General features: G+C 53.6%; 1 long non-coding RNA gene across 1 annotated transcript; it reads left to right on the top strand.

Annotated features, from left to right (window-relative positions):
- The first annotated feature begins 17 nt into the window (after window positions 1–17).
- Window positions 18–13812, top strand: LOC128849257 (uncharacterized). The gene is made up of 3 exons (XR_008447281.1): window positions 18–1677; window positions 9756–9849; window positions 13466–13812. It is a non-coding gene; the product is annotated as an uncharacterized LOC128849257 (long non-coding RNA).
- The last annotated feature ends 655 nt before the right edge of the window (window positions 13813–14467 follow it).

Genomic DNA, 14467 nt, shown 5'->3' with positions numbered 1-14467 from the left:
TTCCAACACAAACCATTCGGTAATTCTGTTATCTTTCCTGACAAGAGGAGAAAGTGGACCCATCTTTGAGCTGGGAGAGTGCAGCACGTTGCACGCTGTGGCTTCGAGTTCAGATGGGACTGTCCTGCTGTGAAATGAAAGAAGAGCATGGGAGACTCCCTGGGCAGGACCGGGCACAGGTGAGGAGGTCTTCAGGTGCTGGGCTGGCTGCAACCCCATTGCTACAGGGCTAAAAGGCAGGAGCAGGAAAGCAGCCATGGGGCTGGAGGTGACAGAGCAGAGACCCTGCAGCCCTCTGAGGAGCAGCGGCAGGTCTGGAAACCCCGGCAGATGCTGTTCGTGACACTGATTAGCAAGACTCAGCTGTCGTAATAGGACAGGCCCCTCGCCTGCAAGCCTTGGTGGTGAGTTCTGCTTTGGTTTCTATTAACAAATCTCTGTGGTTATGCGCTCATGCTGCGCAGTGAGGGGCGGGGAGTTCAAAGCCAAGATAAATAGTCTTGGGGTCTGGCTAGGGCTCTAGGAAAACAGAGACTGCAGCGAGTAATTTGGTTAATGTGCTCAGATACAACCATTAGCCCGTCAGTGCTTCCTGTGAAGGAGGCTCAGCCAGAGAAAGCTGGACCGCAGCGGGTTAGACACAACCAGCGTGGCTTTGCAAAGCCACCGTGCTGCAGTGCACGGGCTGACCTGGCAGCGAGACAGCCACACGTCCCCGTCTTCTTGTCCTGGAGCCAGTTGTGGTGCAGATGGGAATGCAAAATCCCTGCCTTGCCTTTGCTCCAAGGGACACGAGTGATTCGCGGTGGCCTGGTGCATCACAGAGGACAGAGGCTGTGCTTGTCCTTCTTCCACCTTCCTGTTTGCCTGGGCAGGAAACCAGTGAGTGGGATGGGAAAGGTCTGTCCCGGGCAGAGCTGCAACTGGGTCCCCTTCACTGCAGTGATTTGTCTGTGAGGGGTTTGGATCAGGCTTGTTCAGCTGATGGGATGGGATGGGGAGCCCAGATCTCCCGCAGCCATTCAAACGCTCTGCTGGGTTCTTCTTGGTGATAGATGTTGTTTTTCTCATTATGGTATTAATATTCCTTCCCCCTTCTTGATTCCCAGGTGTGCTGAGGTGTATTTACATCACCCTGGCTACATATATAGGTACCAAATTGGGTATGAGCAGGGTCTACAGCTAAGCGTATCCATACCCTTTGGCCAAAGAAATGTGGGGCTCTGCTTTGCACACAAGTCTGGCCTTGGAGATTCCAGGAGAAGACTGGCTTCTGTGTCCCCGCGTCCAGGCATTCTGCAAGTCTGTGTCCTTTAATGTGGGTCTGAAAGAGCAACAGCTCTGTCAATCCTTGGAGTGAGAGCTTGTGATGAGCAAGAAAGCCGGATAATCTGCTGTCACCTTGAGAAGCAGTGCTGAGGTGTTCAGCTCCCCTGATTGTCTTCTTTTGACAGAGAAGAGAGAGTAATCCCAGAAACAACAGGCTCCCCTGGGAATCTAGAGTCCTTCCATTGCAGCACCTCTTTATTATTTATTTATGTTTCTTGTAGCAAACGTCTCCTGCCGTCCTGGTCTGTCCTGTTGACACCACAAGAATGAGAGGGAGGGAAACCGTGCAGCCCCTCCTGCCTGCTGGCTCCCTCGCTCCCCTTTACTGGCTTCAGGAAGCAGGACCAGGTAAGATTGGGTTCTTGGTAATCTTCTGCAGTGGCATCTGATTTTGAGGATGCCAAGCCTAGTCCCTTTGACTCTGATTCCATAAGAACCAGCCGGCTTCCACAATGAAACAGCTGATGGGAAGAACAACTTACCCTAACAGGCATCCAAACAGTTCAGCACTGAACCATCATCTCCTGTCCATCAGCAGCTCCAAATCCTGCGTGCTGTGCCGCATCACTGCCTCACCTAAGGTTTATCTCATGCTAACGGATGCCTCTGGCTTGTAGAGCGATGTGGCAGCTGCAGCCGTGTGTGATGCACCCTCGTCGGGTCTCTTTATGGAATATTCAACGTGCAGGTGCTTTTTCACAGCCTCGCAGGCTACCGGTGCTTGGAGGACGACACATTGGGGAGCTCGGCTGTGCGTGCTGGAGGCCTGCAGGGGTACGGAGAGCAAGGAGTTCAGCTTCAAAACATGCAGAAGGAAGTGTCCAGCTGGGAAAAGACAAACTCATTCTGAATGGTTTAGGTCCAGTTCCCTGGCTAGTGTGAGCAAACAAGCATCTGCTCACTTTAATCCCTGTCCGTACTAAGCGAGGATGTTGCCGTGCATTGTCCAAACAGGGTTTTGCAAAGGAAGTAAAACCCGAGATAAATCTGTCACTAATGGTGAATCCTTAGAGAAAGCCAAACACCACTCCAGGCGCTGCAGTAAGATTCAGGGGATGTCTCCCAGCTGCAGGCTCAGGAGCACCCTCAGCTCCAGCGTTCCCACATCCTGCCTGCACACTGCATCTCCGAAACTGGAGACGTACCAACCGCTGCGGATGTGCAAGCAGCCAGGTCCTACCCATGCTGTGGGCTTCTCCCTGCTGTGCCTGGAGCTTTGCTTCTGCCCTTCTTGGCTGCCCAGGCTGGATGCTCTGAGAGCACTTGCAGTCCTCGAGCCCTGTCCCGGCACTCAGACCGCCAGGCTCGAGGGTGGCTGCCAAAAGGGATGGAGAACAGGAGTAAAAAGGTAGTCTGGCTCATCATAAACTGTAAGTAGCCAAACCACCACCTGCAGCGGATCATGGACTTGCATTAGACCCATCTCCATGGAGATTAAACCCTGCTGCCACTCCAGAGGATCAGCGGGAGTGCTCTGCCAACAGTGGGGCGCGTGAGGATAAGAGGAAGTTTTGCTCGTGCTGCCTGCCAAGTCTAATCGGGATCTTTCTTCACCAACTCCTATCTGTTGGCATCCCCCTGGAGCAGACAGACCTGTCCTTCCTCTGGTGCCCCAGAGAGCAAGAAACACTTTGTGAGTCTCTTATACTGACTTTGGAGAGTAAAGCAAACTTGGGACAGTGAGTTCCAGTCCCGTGGGGATGAGGAGACATCGGGAGCAGCTCAGTGCTCACCTGGAGCTCACAGAAGGGCTGTTGCACCACTAGCCTTGGTTGTCCGCACCCAAAGCACCCCCCAGAGTCATTTTTCCCTTGTGTTTCTACACTGCGTGGCTTTCTCTGCCTTTCCCTAGTCGCGAAAGCGGAGGATTTCCTCTCTGTTTTGCCCGCTGAGCTTCCCTGGGGCTTCAAGCAGGTTTTCCATCTGCAAAGCGCAGTAAATCACGGGCTGAGTGGGGCTGCGTCCCAGCTGCATGGAGAGGGCTTTAAGTCCGGGGTCACTGAGCTGCTGCACGGTAGCTCCAGAGAAGTGATCTCTGGATTAAATTTCCAGGAACTGGTGGGGCCCAACTCAGTTTTGAGCCACCAATTCACCCGATTGAAAATAAACACAGTGTTATAGATGGGCTGTGCTCGGTCACAGCTGATTTTTATCGACCCCGACTGGGTGTTGGGATGGAAAGAGCGCTCGGTTGGAGTCACTCTCTTTCCATTCCCAATCCGTGTTGCCTCGGGAGGATCCGAGAAGCAGAAAGTTCGAGTCAGGGCTTCTGTGAAATCCTGGCTGCTCGTCGATTTTCCCACACGTTTGTTAGACGTACGACTCATTCAACTTTATTTCCAGAGGTTTTATGGGCTGAAAGGCTCATTGTATCTCTCCGATGTGATAGCACGAGCTTGAAGCTACGGTGTGCGAAGCAAACAGGCACTTAGCACCGTGTTGCTGCTGTGGTTAATGACAGAGTGAGGCACCTTTTCCATCCCAATTTCGAAGGTGCAGGAGCCAGCAGAAAGGCAGAGCCGCTGTGGAGGTCGGAGGAGGGACGCCTGCCCTGTGCTGCGTCCTTTATGGATGCTTTTTACTGTCTGCCCATGAAGTCGGAGCCATGAGCTGCTCTTGGGCTGTGCCAGCAGCTCCCAGGGTCCGAGGCCCCTCGCTGCACTGGGAACAGCGGGGTTATCGGAAGAGGGTGGCTCCTCTCTAAGATGGAAATTTCTCCTCTGGCCAGAGGCAGTGATCTTGGCTTGTGTCCCTGCTCCCTGTCACTGAGCCTTGCCACCTTCCAGGGTTCACTTTGTTCACAAAGAGCCTCAGATAAGCTTCTTGGCAGGAGTGCTCTGTTCTGCTGTGGCATTAGCATGGCTCAAGACAGGGGTTTTTTTTTTAACGTTAACCTCTTGTATCCCTTAGAAGATGCAGCTCAGACACACACCCTGGGGTTGGGGCAGCAAGACGAGGCTCTGTGTTGGTGGGAAGCATCATCATCATCATCAACATCATCATCATCAACATCATCATCATCGCAGGGGCTGATTTCCATCATAGACCGAGATGTCAGCTTTTCCTGGATGAGCAACGTGAGGGTTGTGGCAGTGCTGAGCCGTGGGCTGAACCTCATGCCAGCAGCACCTGGCGAGACCTGATGAGTAGGAGGAACCTTCTGCCTCGTAAAAACAAGCTTTGAACTCCTCTCCTGTCAGAGCCACGGGAAATCTTGCCGTGGTTACGAGCACGTGTGCCTGAGGCTGGAGCTGTGAAATGCCTAAGGAATGGTTGCAGCTTGGGGAACATTTTTTTCCACTGAGTCGGAGTATTTTATGTGGAAATGGGTTTCTCTGTGAGTGATTTATTTTTCCAGCCTGAAAAAAACCAAACCACCTTACCCCCCCTCAATTCACGCTCTTAAAAGAAGCGGTTGGCGATTTGGGGGAGCTCGCAGAGCACTTTGTGGGATGCTGTAGTGCCTATATAAAAGCGTGGCCCCAGAGCCCCGTCGTGTGCCCTGATTCACAGGGAAGGGCTGGCTGGCAGCCGACGTGCTGCCCTCCTCTGCCACTCAGCCTCATTTATCATCGTTACTTGGGCTGTTTACGCAAGCAAGAATTGGCCGGAGGCACCCGGCACCGCTGTGTGCCAAGGGAGGAAGCAGGCACCAGCACAAGCTCTTGGGGCTGGCACCCAATTGCCTGCACGCTCTCTTTCGAGAACAAAAAGCCAGGATGTGACTTCTTGTGGCCCAGGGCGAAGGGCAGCTCTGGCCCCTCACATGGCTCGTGCCGGGGGGTCCTGGCATGGGGACCCACCTCCTTGTGCTGTGTGCTGGTGGCCGGAGGGCATCCCAGGAGCAGAGATGCTTAGGCAGCTCCGCGCAGAGCCCCTGGGAGCAGCTCTCTTGAGCACCTTCTCTCCCAAAGCTGGAGAATGCTCTCCTTGGGTTTAGTCCTTGCTTAATCCTTTCTGGCGTGGAAGCTGCTGAGCTTGTGGTTGAAGAGAGATAGAATCGTGGAATGGTTTGGGTTGGAAAGGACCTTAAAACCCATCCAGTTCCACCCTCTGCCATGGGCAGGGACACCTCCCACTGGATCAGGGGCTCTAAGCCAAATCCAACCTGGCCTTGAACCCCTCCAGGGATGGGGCAGCCACCACTGCTCTGGGCAACCTGGGCCAGGGCCTCCCCACCCTCTTCGTGAAGAATTTCTGCCTAATGACCAATCTAAATCTGCCCCTTCCAATTTAAAGCCATTCCCCCTCCTTCTATCACTCCAGGCCCTTGTAAAAAGCCCCTCCCCAGCATTCCTGGAGCCCCTCTCAGTCCTGGAAGCTGCTCTAAGGTCTCCCTGCAGCCTTCTCCTCTCTAGGCTGAACAACCCCAACTCTCTCAGCGTGGTCTCGTACGGGAGGTGCTTCAGCCCTCAAATCATCTCCGTGTCCTCCTCTGCCCCCGTTCCAACAGTTCCATCTCCTTCTTGTGTTGAGGATTCTAGAACTGGACCCAGGACTCCAGGTGAGGTCTCACAAGACCAGAGTAGAAGGGCTTCTTACGAAGCTGTAGCTCGCCTGGTTGCTGAGCTAGCAAAAGCTCTGGTGCCTTCCCACGTTGCTTCTCTTCCTCAAACAGCTCCTGGAACTCCATGCTCACCTCCTGACTGCACTGCAGAGAGCGGGGTGTCCTCCCTGTCCATGGGACTGGGGCTCCTCAGGGCAGAGTTGGGGTTTGGTAGCCCTGTCCAAGCTGTGCTTGCCCTGAGCACCACCCACGGGGGTTGCTCACCAGCCTAGAATGGGTTTCTGAGCTCGAGGTTGGAGATCAGACAAGTGCCAAGCTGCTAACAGCCAACTGCCACTAAAAAGAGAATAAACCAGATTTTTCAGAGCATTTGACAAGGTTTCTGTGTAAAAATATGCATTGTTGGTTTTTTTTTTCCCTGCTTCAGTAAACACCGTTTGATGCAAAATTACCGGTGGAAAAAGCACTCGCTGCTGTTCTCAAGAATAAATGGGATGCTCCAGGGATGGTGTCATCTCAAAAGCTTCTCTAAGCCAGCAGTCGTGAAGACGTGGCCAAACCCCTTTGACTCCTGCGTCGAGGTAGCCAACCCCCCTCTGGCAGCGGGTTCCTGCGGTGGGCGGCCGTGCCAGCTCGCGCCCCGTGCCAAGAGGATGTGCGAGACAGAGCACGCTTTGTGTCACGCCTGGCCCGGGCTTGCCTGGTGAGAAGAAACACAACAGACCTACGCTGGGGTCTAACACACCACCTCAACGGTTGGCCCTTTGGCCCATCCCAAGCAGCTGAGTCTTGATGAGGAGCCACGATGGAGTCTCAGGACTGATGTGGGTGGGTCCTTCTGGTGTTTTGGCGAGGCTTTCTGCCTCAGAACCTCATGTTTCCAGCTTTGTGTCTCATCATCTCCACTCTGTGGTCCTCTCCTGTCCCGTCTGTACTTTGTACAGGGGAGAAGGTTGCACACCATCACAAAAGCAGCGAAGCAGGAGGTGATAGCAGCGCCTGGGGCGGTTGCAGGATCATCAGGGTGCCTAGATGCCTTCAGGATTCTTCACTTCAGGCTTCTTGTGAAGCCACGGAGGTTGCCCACTCATGGCACGATCCCTGCAGGGTCACTTGGGGACACTGACTTTTCTCACACCTACTTTCCAGGTGACGGGAAAGAAAAGAACCCAAGATCTTTAAAAGCAGGAAGCCAGATTCTGTAAACTGTCTAAAAATGTATCCTCCGGAGACAAGATTTCTCTCTGGCTCCGAGCCCAAAGGAACGATCAGTGCTAACGAGAGAGACGGAGCGAGGAAGGGATGGTGGAGGGGGGAGCCGGCTGTCCTGCCAGAGCATCCTCGCTGCGTCCCCCTGCCTGGTGACGCCCCAGACCGGTGGAGCACAGAGACACCTTGGGTCTCACCATGTCTCGGGATGATACTGCTGCCTGTGAGTCAGAATGGAATAATTTTAACTCGCTAACCCTGCACATTTTTCGCTTAGAGCCCCAGGGAGCAAATGAGTGCTGGGGGAAGGAACAATGTTCCCGGAAAAGAAGCTGCTACCTGTGGCTACAGCTGCTGGTGACACCTGGGACACCAAAATCTCCAGGTTGTCTGGGCAATCCAAGGCTTTTGGGGTAGGAGTCCTCACCTTCAAGCCTCGCTTTACTCAAACCCTTTTATCACGCAGCTCTGTTGGTGTTTCTGGTGCCCTACAGGCTGATTTTGGTAGCTGGGAATTGCAGGAGGACTGAGCTCTGCGGCTTTGTTTCATGAACGTTGTTTCCTTGAGGCTGACACGTAATCAATGAAACGAAAACCTTGGAGTGGCTCATGAAGCGTGATTGCTTTCTGCCTCTCATCTGTAGGCACCTCGTCCGCCCTCTGAGCCTTCCTCGCCCGCACGCCAGCTGTCTCGAGGTGATTTATAGCATCTTTACAATGCAAACAGCTCATGAGAAAAAGGTATTATTCCGTGACTGATCTCCGCCAGCTAATCGGTGGCTTCTGCTGGTTCAAAGCCTTCTGACGGGGTGCTGGTCCGTCTTTAGAGGTGTGATCAGCAGATCAGCAAGGCATGGGCTGTTGGCCAGGAAAGGGCATCTCCTGGAGCCAAGGTGTTGGTGGAGAGGAAGGAGGAGGTGTTTGAGCAGAGCAGGGTTTGGGTTTCATGCGCCCAGTTCTGGAATCTCCCAATGTAAGAAGGATGTGGAGCTGTTGGAACAGGTCCGGAGGAGGCCACGGAGATGATCTGAGGGTTGGAGCACCTCTGTCACGAGGACAGGCTGAGAGAGTTGGGGTTGTTCAGTCTGGAGAGGAAAAGGCTCTGGGGAGACCTTAGAGCAGCTTCCAGTGCCTGAAGGGGCTACAAGAAAGCTGGAGAGGGACATTCACCATGAGGAAATGTCTTTAAATTGGAAGGGGGAAAAATTTAGGCTGGACATTAGGAAGAAATTCTTCATGATGAGGGTGGGGAGGCCCTGGCCCAGGTTGCCCAGAGCAGTGGTGGCTGCCCCATCCCTGGAGGGGTTCCAGGCCAGGTTGGATGGGGCTTGGAGCCCCTGATCCAGTGGGAGGTGTCCCTGCCCATGGCAGGGGGTGGAACTGGATGGGCTTTTCCATGATTCTATGATTAAATCTTCCCTTAAAACACCAATTATGTGACTTCTAGATAAACCACGTCCCGTGACCAGCCTTGGGGCAAACGCCCCTTCCCGAGGTGGCTGCCAGGATTCCAGGATTCCTCTGTGCAAAGAAGCGAGGCAGAGCTTGTCATCACTGCTCTGGACAGAGAACAGATCCCAACGACCATGGACCGAGCAGCCAGGAAGCCCAGACAAGTGCTCTCTTGAGGCAGGCACTCACAGACATCCTCTCCCTTGTGACAGGGCTCTTCCTGCCTTGCTGATCCTATTCAACCCCCCCCCAAAAAAAAACCCTGGGAAAAATAATACCCTCAGTCACTGCTGCTGAGGTAGGAAAGCTAAAGAGCTTCTGGGATCCAGCAGAAGGGTCTGTCTCGCTGTTTCAGCTCTGAGCTCACTTCTGAAACGGCAGAGGGAAGCGAGGAGATTTTAAAGGGATGAGATGGGGAACGGAGCTGCTGGCAGTGGCCGATTTCATAGAATCATCGAATTACTTGGTTGGAAAAGCCCTTTGAGGTCATTGAGTCCAACCATCCCTGTCTACAACTAAACCAGATCCCCAAGTACTTTATTTCTGCCTCCTTTCAAACCTCTCCAGGGATGGTGATTCAACCACCTCCATGGGAGCCTCTGCCAATGCCTGAGAACCCTTTCCGTGAAGAAATTTTTCCTCGTGTCCAAATCTGAACCTGCCCTGATGCAACTTGAGGCCATTCCCTCTCACTCTATTGTCTGTTACTTGGGAGAAGAGCCCAGCACGCAGCTCAGGTCCTGGCCCAGGTTGCCCAGAGCAGTGGTGGCTGCCCCATCCCTGGAGGGGTTCAAGGCCAGGTTGGATGGGGCTCGGAGCCCCTGATCCAGTGGGAGGTGTCCCTGCCCATGGCAGGGGGTGGGACTGGATGGGCTTTGAGATCCCTTCCAACCCAAACGGTTCCATGATTCTATGGTTTTAAAACCAAAATGTTCTTACCTGCCTTTTTTTCACCTGGGGAATTTTGGAGGACATCAATTGACTATTTTCCTTTCCTCTTAGATCCAAAGGAACTGCTTTCCAATGTGGTAAAGGATCTTTTTTTTTTCCCACCGAGCCTTGAAAGCTCAGAGGAAGAAGGTACAAGCGTTTTCATCCACAGTTTTTGTGGATGAAAAGTTTGGATCTTTTCCTTTCCGCTGACTTTGGCAGCCGTCTACTGAGCTCAGCCGAAACCCCGGGTCTTGTTTAAAAAGCTCAGATGCAAACTCTTCTGAAAATCAACCTAATGCTTATCGACTTCTCTTTGATTTATCAGGAGTCAAACCAAGCCAGTTTGCTGCAAAGAAGGAAGAAAACTCAGGATGCGCTTGGGACTCTGGACTTTGATTTTAATTTATCCTCACAGAAAGGTGAGTTTTGACCCTGCCCAAATACTTGATCCCACATAAAACGCGTTTGGTTTTTATAGGCAGTAAGGAGCAATGCCCCAGCCAGTCTGTACAAACCCTTTCCTTTCTGGGATGGAGCTGCCTATTAATTCACAACTAAAGGGTGCAGCGTAGCCATCCCGTTCCCCTTGACAGCGTGTGTAAACACCGCTCCGCTCTCAGCTTTCCCATCCTGTGTCTCATCCAGAGGGGAACGTGGGCCAAGTTGGCTGGGGGCGGCCCTCGCCCTCTTTCTCTCCTATTTTCCATTGCCCTGGACCTCGTATCGTGTTGATTTTTGCACGGAAACAAATAGGGAACTGATGCTGTCAGGCTCCTGAGGTTTGTCTTGGCACACGGCTCGGAGAACAGGAGGGGCCAGAAGCCGAGCAAAGTGATTCTTAATGTAAACGAGCCCTGATTATAATTATACTGCTATAATTACTGCTAAGCAAATAAACAATAAAGGGCAGCAGCATCCCGGAGGCAGGCGGGGCTTATGCAACCTCTACAAAATCCCAGGAGCAGATCGTGTGCGTCCCCCCCAGAGCTCGCGGAGGGAGGGAGGGACTAAGAGCAAATGCTTAATTTTATAGCATCCTGCTCCGGGTTGAGCTGGGGTGACACGGGAGCAGCCCAGCAAGATGAGGTACTGAGAAAGCAAAGCATGTCTGTGTATATTTTGCACAATGAAGACGTCTTTCCACCTGGCAGAAGTCTTCTTGCGCCCTTTCTGGGCTACTTGAAGGGGAACTCCAAGAAAGCTGGAGAGGGACTTTTCCCAAGGGCCCGGAGTGGTGGGATGAGGGAGGATGGCTTTAAATTGAAAAGGGAAAGATTTAATTTGGACATTAGGAAGAAATTCTTCTCGATGAGGGTGGGGAGGCCCTGGCCCAGGTTGCCCAGAGCAGTGGTGGCTGCCCCATCCCTGTTCCAGGCCAGGTTGGATGGGGCTTGGAGCCCCTGATCCAGTGGGAGGTGTCCTGGCAGGGGGTGGAACTGGATGGGCTTTGAGATCCCTTCCAACCCAACCCATTCCATGATTCTGTTGGGATCCAAATGGATCTGCCAGGAGATCCCTGAGCCTGCTGGTGAAGCAGGCAGTGAGTCCTCCACCACTAAACTCAGCCAAGCAACGAGCCACTTCTGCCTTTCCCCTGCAAGGTTCCCAGGGATGTTCCAGCAGCACTGCCCACGGCAGCTCTCGGAAGGCAGGTCAGCGCCAAGGGATGTGGGCAGGACCTGACCTCCTGCCTGCAGCCCGCACGTAGCCAGGTGGAGCAGCAGGAGCAGCTCAGCCTGGCGCTTACCCAAGCCTCCCCTCTGGCATCGTGCCCTTGCCGACAAAAGCCAGACCTTCGTACCTTAGAGAGAGACACAGCTTACGCACTCATTCACTCTTAATAGCATAAGTGCAGGCTGTCGCACGCCTGGCACCGCACTTGTGCGTGTGCTTCATCCCTGACTTTGTGTGCTTTAAATGCAGGCAGCACCCAGCAAAGCGTACGGTTGGATATGATGATCTCAAAGGTCTTTTCCAACCTGGATATTATCATAGAATCATAGAATCATACAATAGTTTGGGTTGGAAGGGACCTTAAAGATCATCCAGTTCCAACCCAATGCCATGGGCAGGGACATCCCAGTGGCTCAGGCTGCCCAAGGCCCATCCAACCTGGCCTGGAAGCCCTCCAGGGATGGGGCAGCCACAGCTTCCCTGGGCAACCTGGGCCAGGGCTTCTGCACTCTCACAGTGAAGAAATTCCTCCTTATGTCCAGTCTAAATCTGCCCCTCTCCAGTTTATACCCATTCCCCCCTCGTCCTATCCCTACAAGCCTTTGTGAACAGCCCCTCTGCAGCTTTCCTGTAGCCCCTTCAGGTACTGGAAGGTCGCTATAAGATTTCCTCTGAGCCTTCTCTTCTCCAGGCTGAGCAAGCCAAACTCTCTCAGCCTGTCCTTGTATGGGAGGTGCTCCAGCCCTCGGATCATCTTTGTAGCTTCCTCTGGACCAACTCTAACAGTTCCATCTCCTTCTTATGCTGAGGATTCCAGAACTGGACACAGGACTCCAGATGAGGTCTCACAAGAGAGGAACAGAGGGGCAGTATTCTAGAATTCTATCATTTTGGCAGTGTCTGCTCGGTACATAAACCAATTCCCTCCTCCAGAGGCATCTCCATGAGCTTCTTTGATACCCCCATGGTGAGGTGTGGTTAACGCCGAGGACAGGCAGGACTTGTAGACCTGAGTGTTGGAGGCAGAAGATCCCAGAAGGGTAGGAGCGTAGGTCTGACTCTAGGTGCTAAGGGGGAGGATGGATCTGCAGGGGGAGATCTGGGGAGCTGAAGGAGGCTGCTGATGGTGGAAGACGGGGAGAGGGATTGGGGTTGAGCTGCGGAGGGCAGGGAACCCTCTGAGCTGCCAGAGGGTGATGAGAGCCTGAGGAAGGGGATGCAGCAGGACATGCTGCTTTTCTGTCTTCCTAAACCTAATCCTTTCCAGCCAGGCTGGGACAACGCTGGGCCAGAGGCTGAGAGAAAGGCTGGTGTGAAGCCAGGGCACGCTGGCTGCAGTGGGACAGCTCGGGTGCAGGTCCTGCCGCGGGGAAACACGACAGGGCCAGGCTGTCTATGGGGGCACGTGTAGAGGAACCTAGAGACGGGAAAGGGCCCTTGTACCGAGTTCATCTATCACGTGGCCTCACCCTAGAGCAGGCAGGCTTTTGCCTAGCAAAGCTATTTCTGCTGCCTTGATAACTGAGAGCCATCATCCAGGTTGATACGCAGCCAGTGTGTGCCTGTTTGCACCAGAGCATCTTTTAGGAGAAGAGAAGGCTCTAGGGAGACCTTATGGTGGCCTTCCAGCACCTGAAACGGGCTGCAGGAAAGCTGAGGAGGGGCTTTTTCCAAGGGCACGGAGTAATGGGAGGGGGGACATCCAATGGGATGGCTTTAAATTGGAAGAGGGAAGATTTAGACTGGGCATTAGGAAGAAATTTTCACGATGAGGTGGGGAGGCCCTGGAACAGGTTGCCCAGGGAAGTTGTGGCTGCCCCATCCCTGGAGGGGTTCCAGGCCAGGTTGGATGGAGCTTGGAGCCCCTGATCCAGTGGGAGGTGTCCCATGGCAGAGGTTGGGACTGGATGGGTTTTAAGGTCCCTTTCAACCCAAACCATTCCACGATTCTATCTCAACCTAATCCAGTGGGAGATGTCCCTGCCCATGGCAGGGGGTTGGATCTAGGTTATGTTTAAGGTCCCTTCTGACCTAAACCATTCGATGATTCTAAATTGCTCCCCTCTGTCTCCTCAGTCTCCCCTGCCTGCAAAGGTGCTTCCAGCATTCCATCCTACCTCCTCGCTCCTTGGTGTCCCAGGGTAAAAAGGCCAGATCCCGTAGTCCGTGCTTTCAAGCTGGACACTCTACTTCTTTTGGTTTCTTCCATCCATCTTCATCCATCCATCCATCCATCCATCCATCTATCCATCCACCCATGTTTCCCCTTATTTTTCTTGAGCACGAGTGGCCACAACTGTTCCTCAGGAGCCTTCGCAAGGACTCAGTCCCAGCTCTCCTTCTGCTCTTTCTCCCAAGCAGGTCTGTACCTGCTGCAGCGTACAATCCTGCCCCCACACCTGCCTCCGTCGGCACACGGGGCCGGCAGCTGGAGATGGGAAGCAGCCGTCCCTGTGCAAGAGCAGGGCGTGAGCGCTAAACCCTGCCCGTGACATGTCAGCGGCGCTGGGAACATCCAACTTGGCCCCGAGACAGCGCGCAGAGCTCCGAGCTGCTGCTACACCTCCGTTCACTGCCTGCTCTGATTGATTCCAGCCTCCCAATAACATTTCAGATGCAGCTGGTTTGGTGGAAAACAGCTTTTTCCTCCTGGATTGTTGCGAACGGGCCACATTGTAATTAAAAGCCAGTGAGTTGTGGGTACTGGAATTAGCACGGGGTGTTTGCAGCCTGGCGAGGTGCTTGCCGGCTGGAGGCACGGCGTTTGCATGAGGTTTCTGCTCTGTTTCACATGGCTTTCTGTAATAAAATCAGACTTCTGGTGCTAGCAAACCATCTGCTGCTTCCCAAAGGTCTTCAGGGACGTTAATTCCCTGGTTTACCCTCTGCAAAACCCTTGTCATTGCCCCGGATGGTTTGGTGGGGGACAGTTCGAGTCCTTCAGCTCTGTAGCTAAAGAGGATCTGGCTTCTGCAGGAGGTTAGAGGAGCTCCAGAGCCCCGGGGAGACACTTGGGCAGGAGAAGATTTTAGCCCTGGGAGGGGAAAAGGGGAAAAGCATCACCAGGGAGAAAGCATCTCCCTCTATCCCTTCTCCCCGCTGGCTTTTCCGCACCGCTGAGGCTCTCTGCTCCTCTCCAGGGCCCTTCCCACTTTGCTCCTGAGGAGCTGTCTTGGAGTGTCAACGGTGAGCGGATTAATTAATCTGCCTGTCAGCCCTTGGCAGCAAGAAGCTCTGCCGTGCCAACTCTAATTAAACTGAACAAAACCTGTCTTTATCTCCAAACCTCGCCGCAGGCTGGAATAAAGCAGGAGGCCACCAGGAGCTGAACTCGGGCAGCTTCATCCTGCCCAAGAACCTGGT

This window comes from Cuculus canorus, chromosome 27, assembly GCF_017976375.1.
Source record: "Cuculus canorus isolate bCucCan1 chromosome 27, bCucCan1.pri, whole genome shotgun sequence".
Classification (NCBI taxonomy): Eukaryota; Metazoa; Chordata; class Aves; order Cuculiformes; family Cuculidae; genus Cuculus; species Cuculus canorus.
This window is presented reverse-complemented; position numbering and strand designations above follow the sequence as displayed.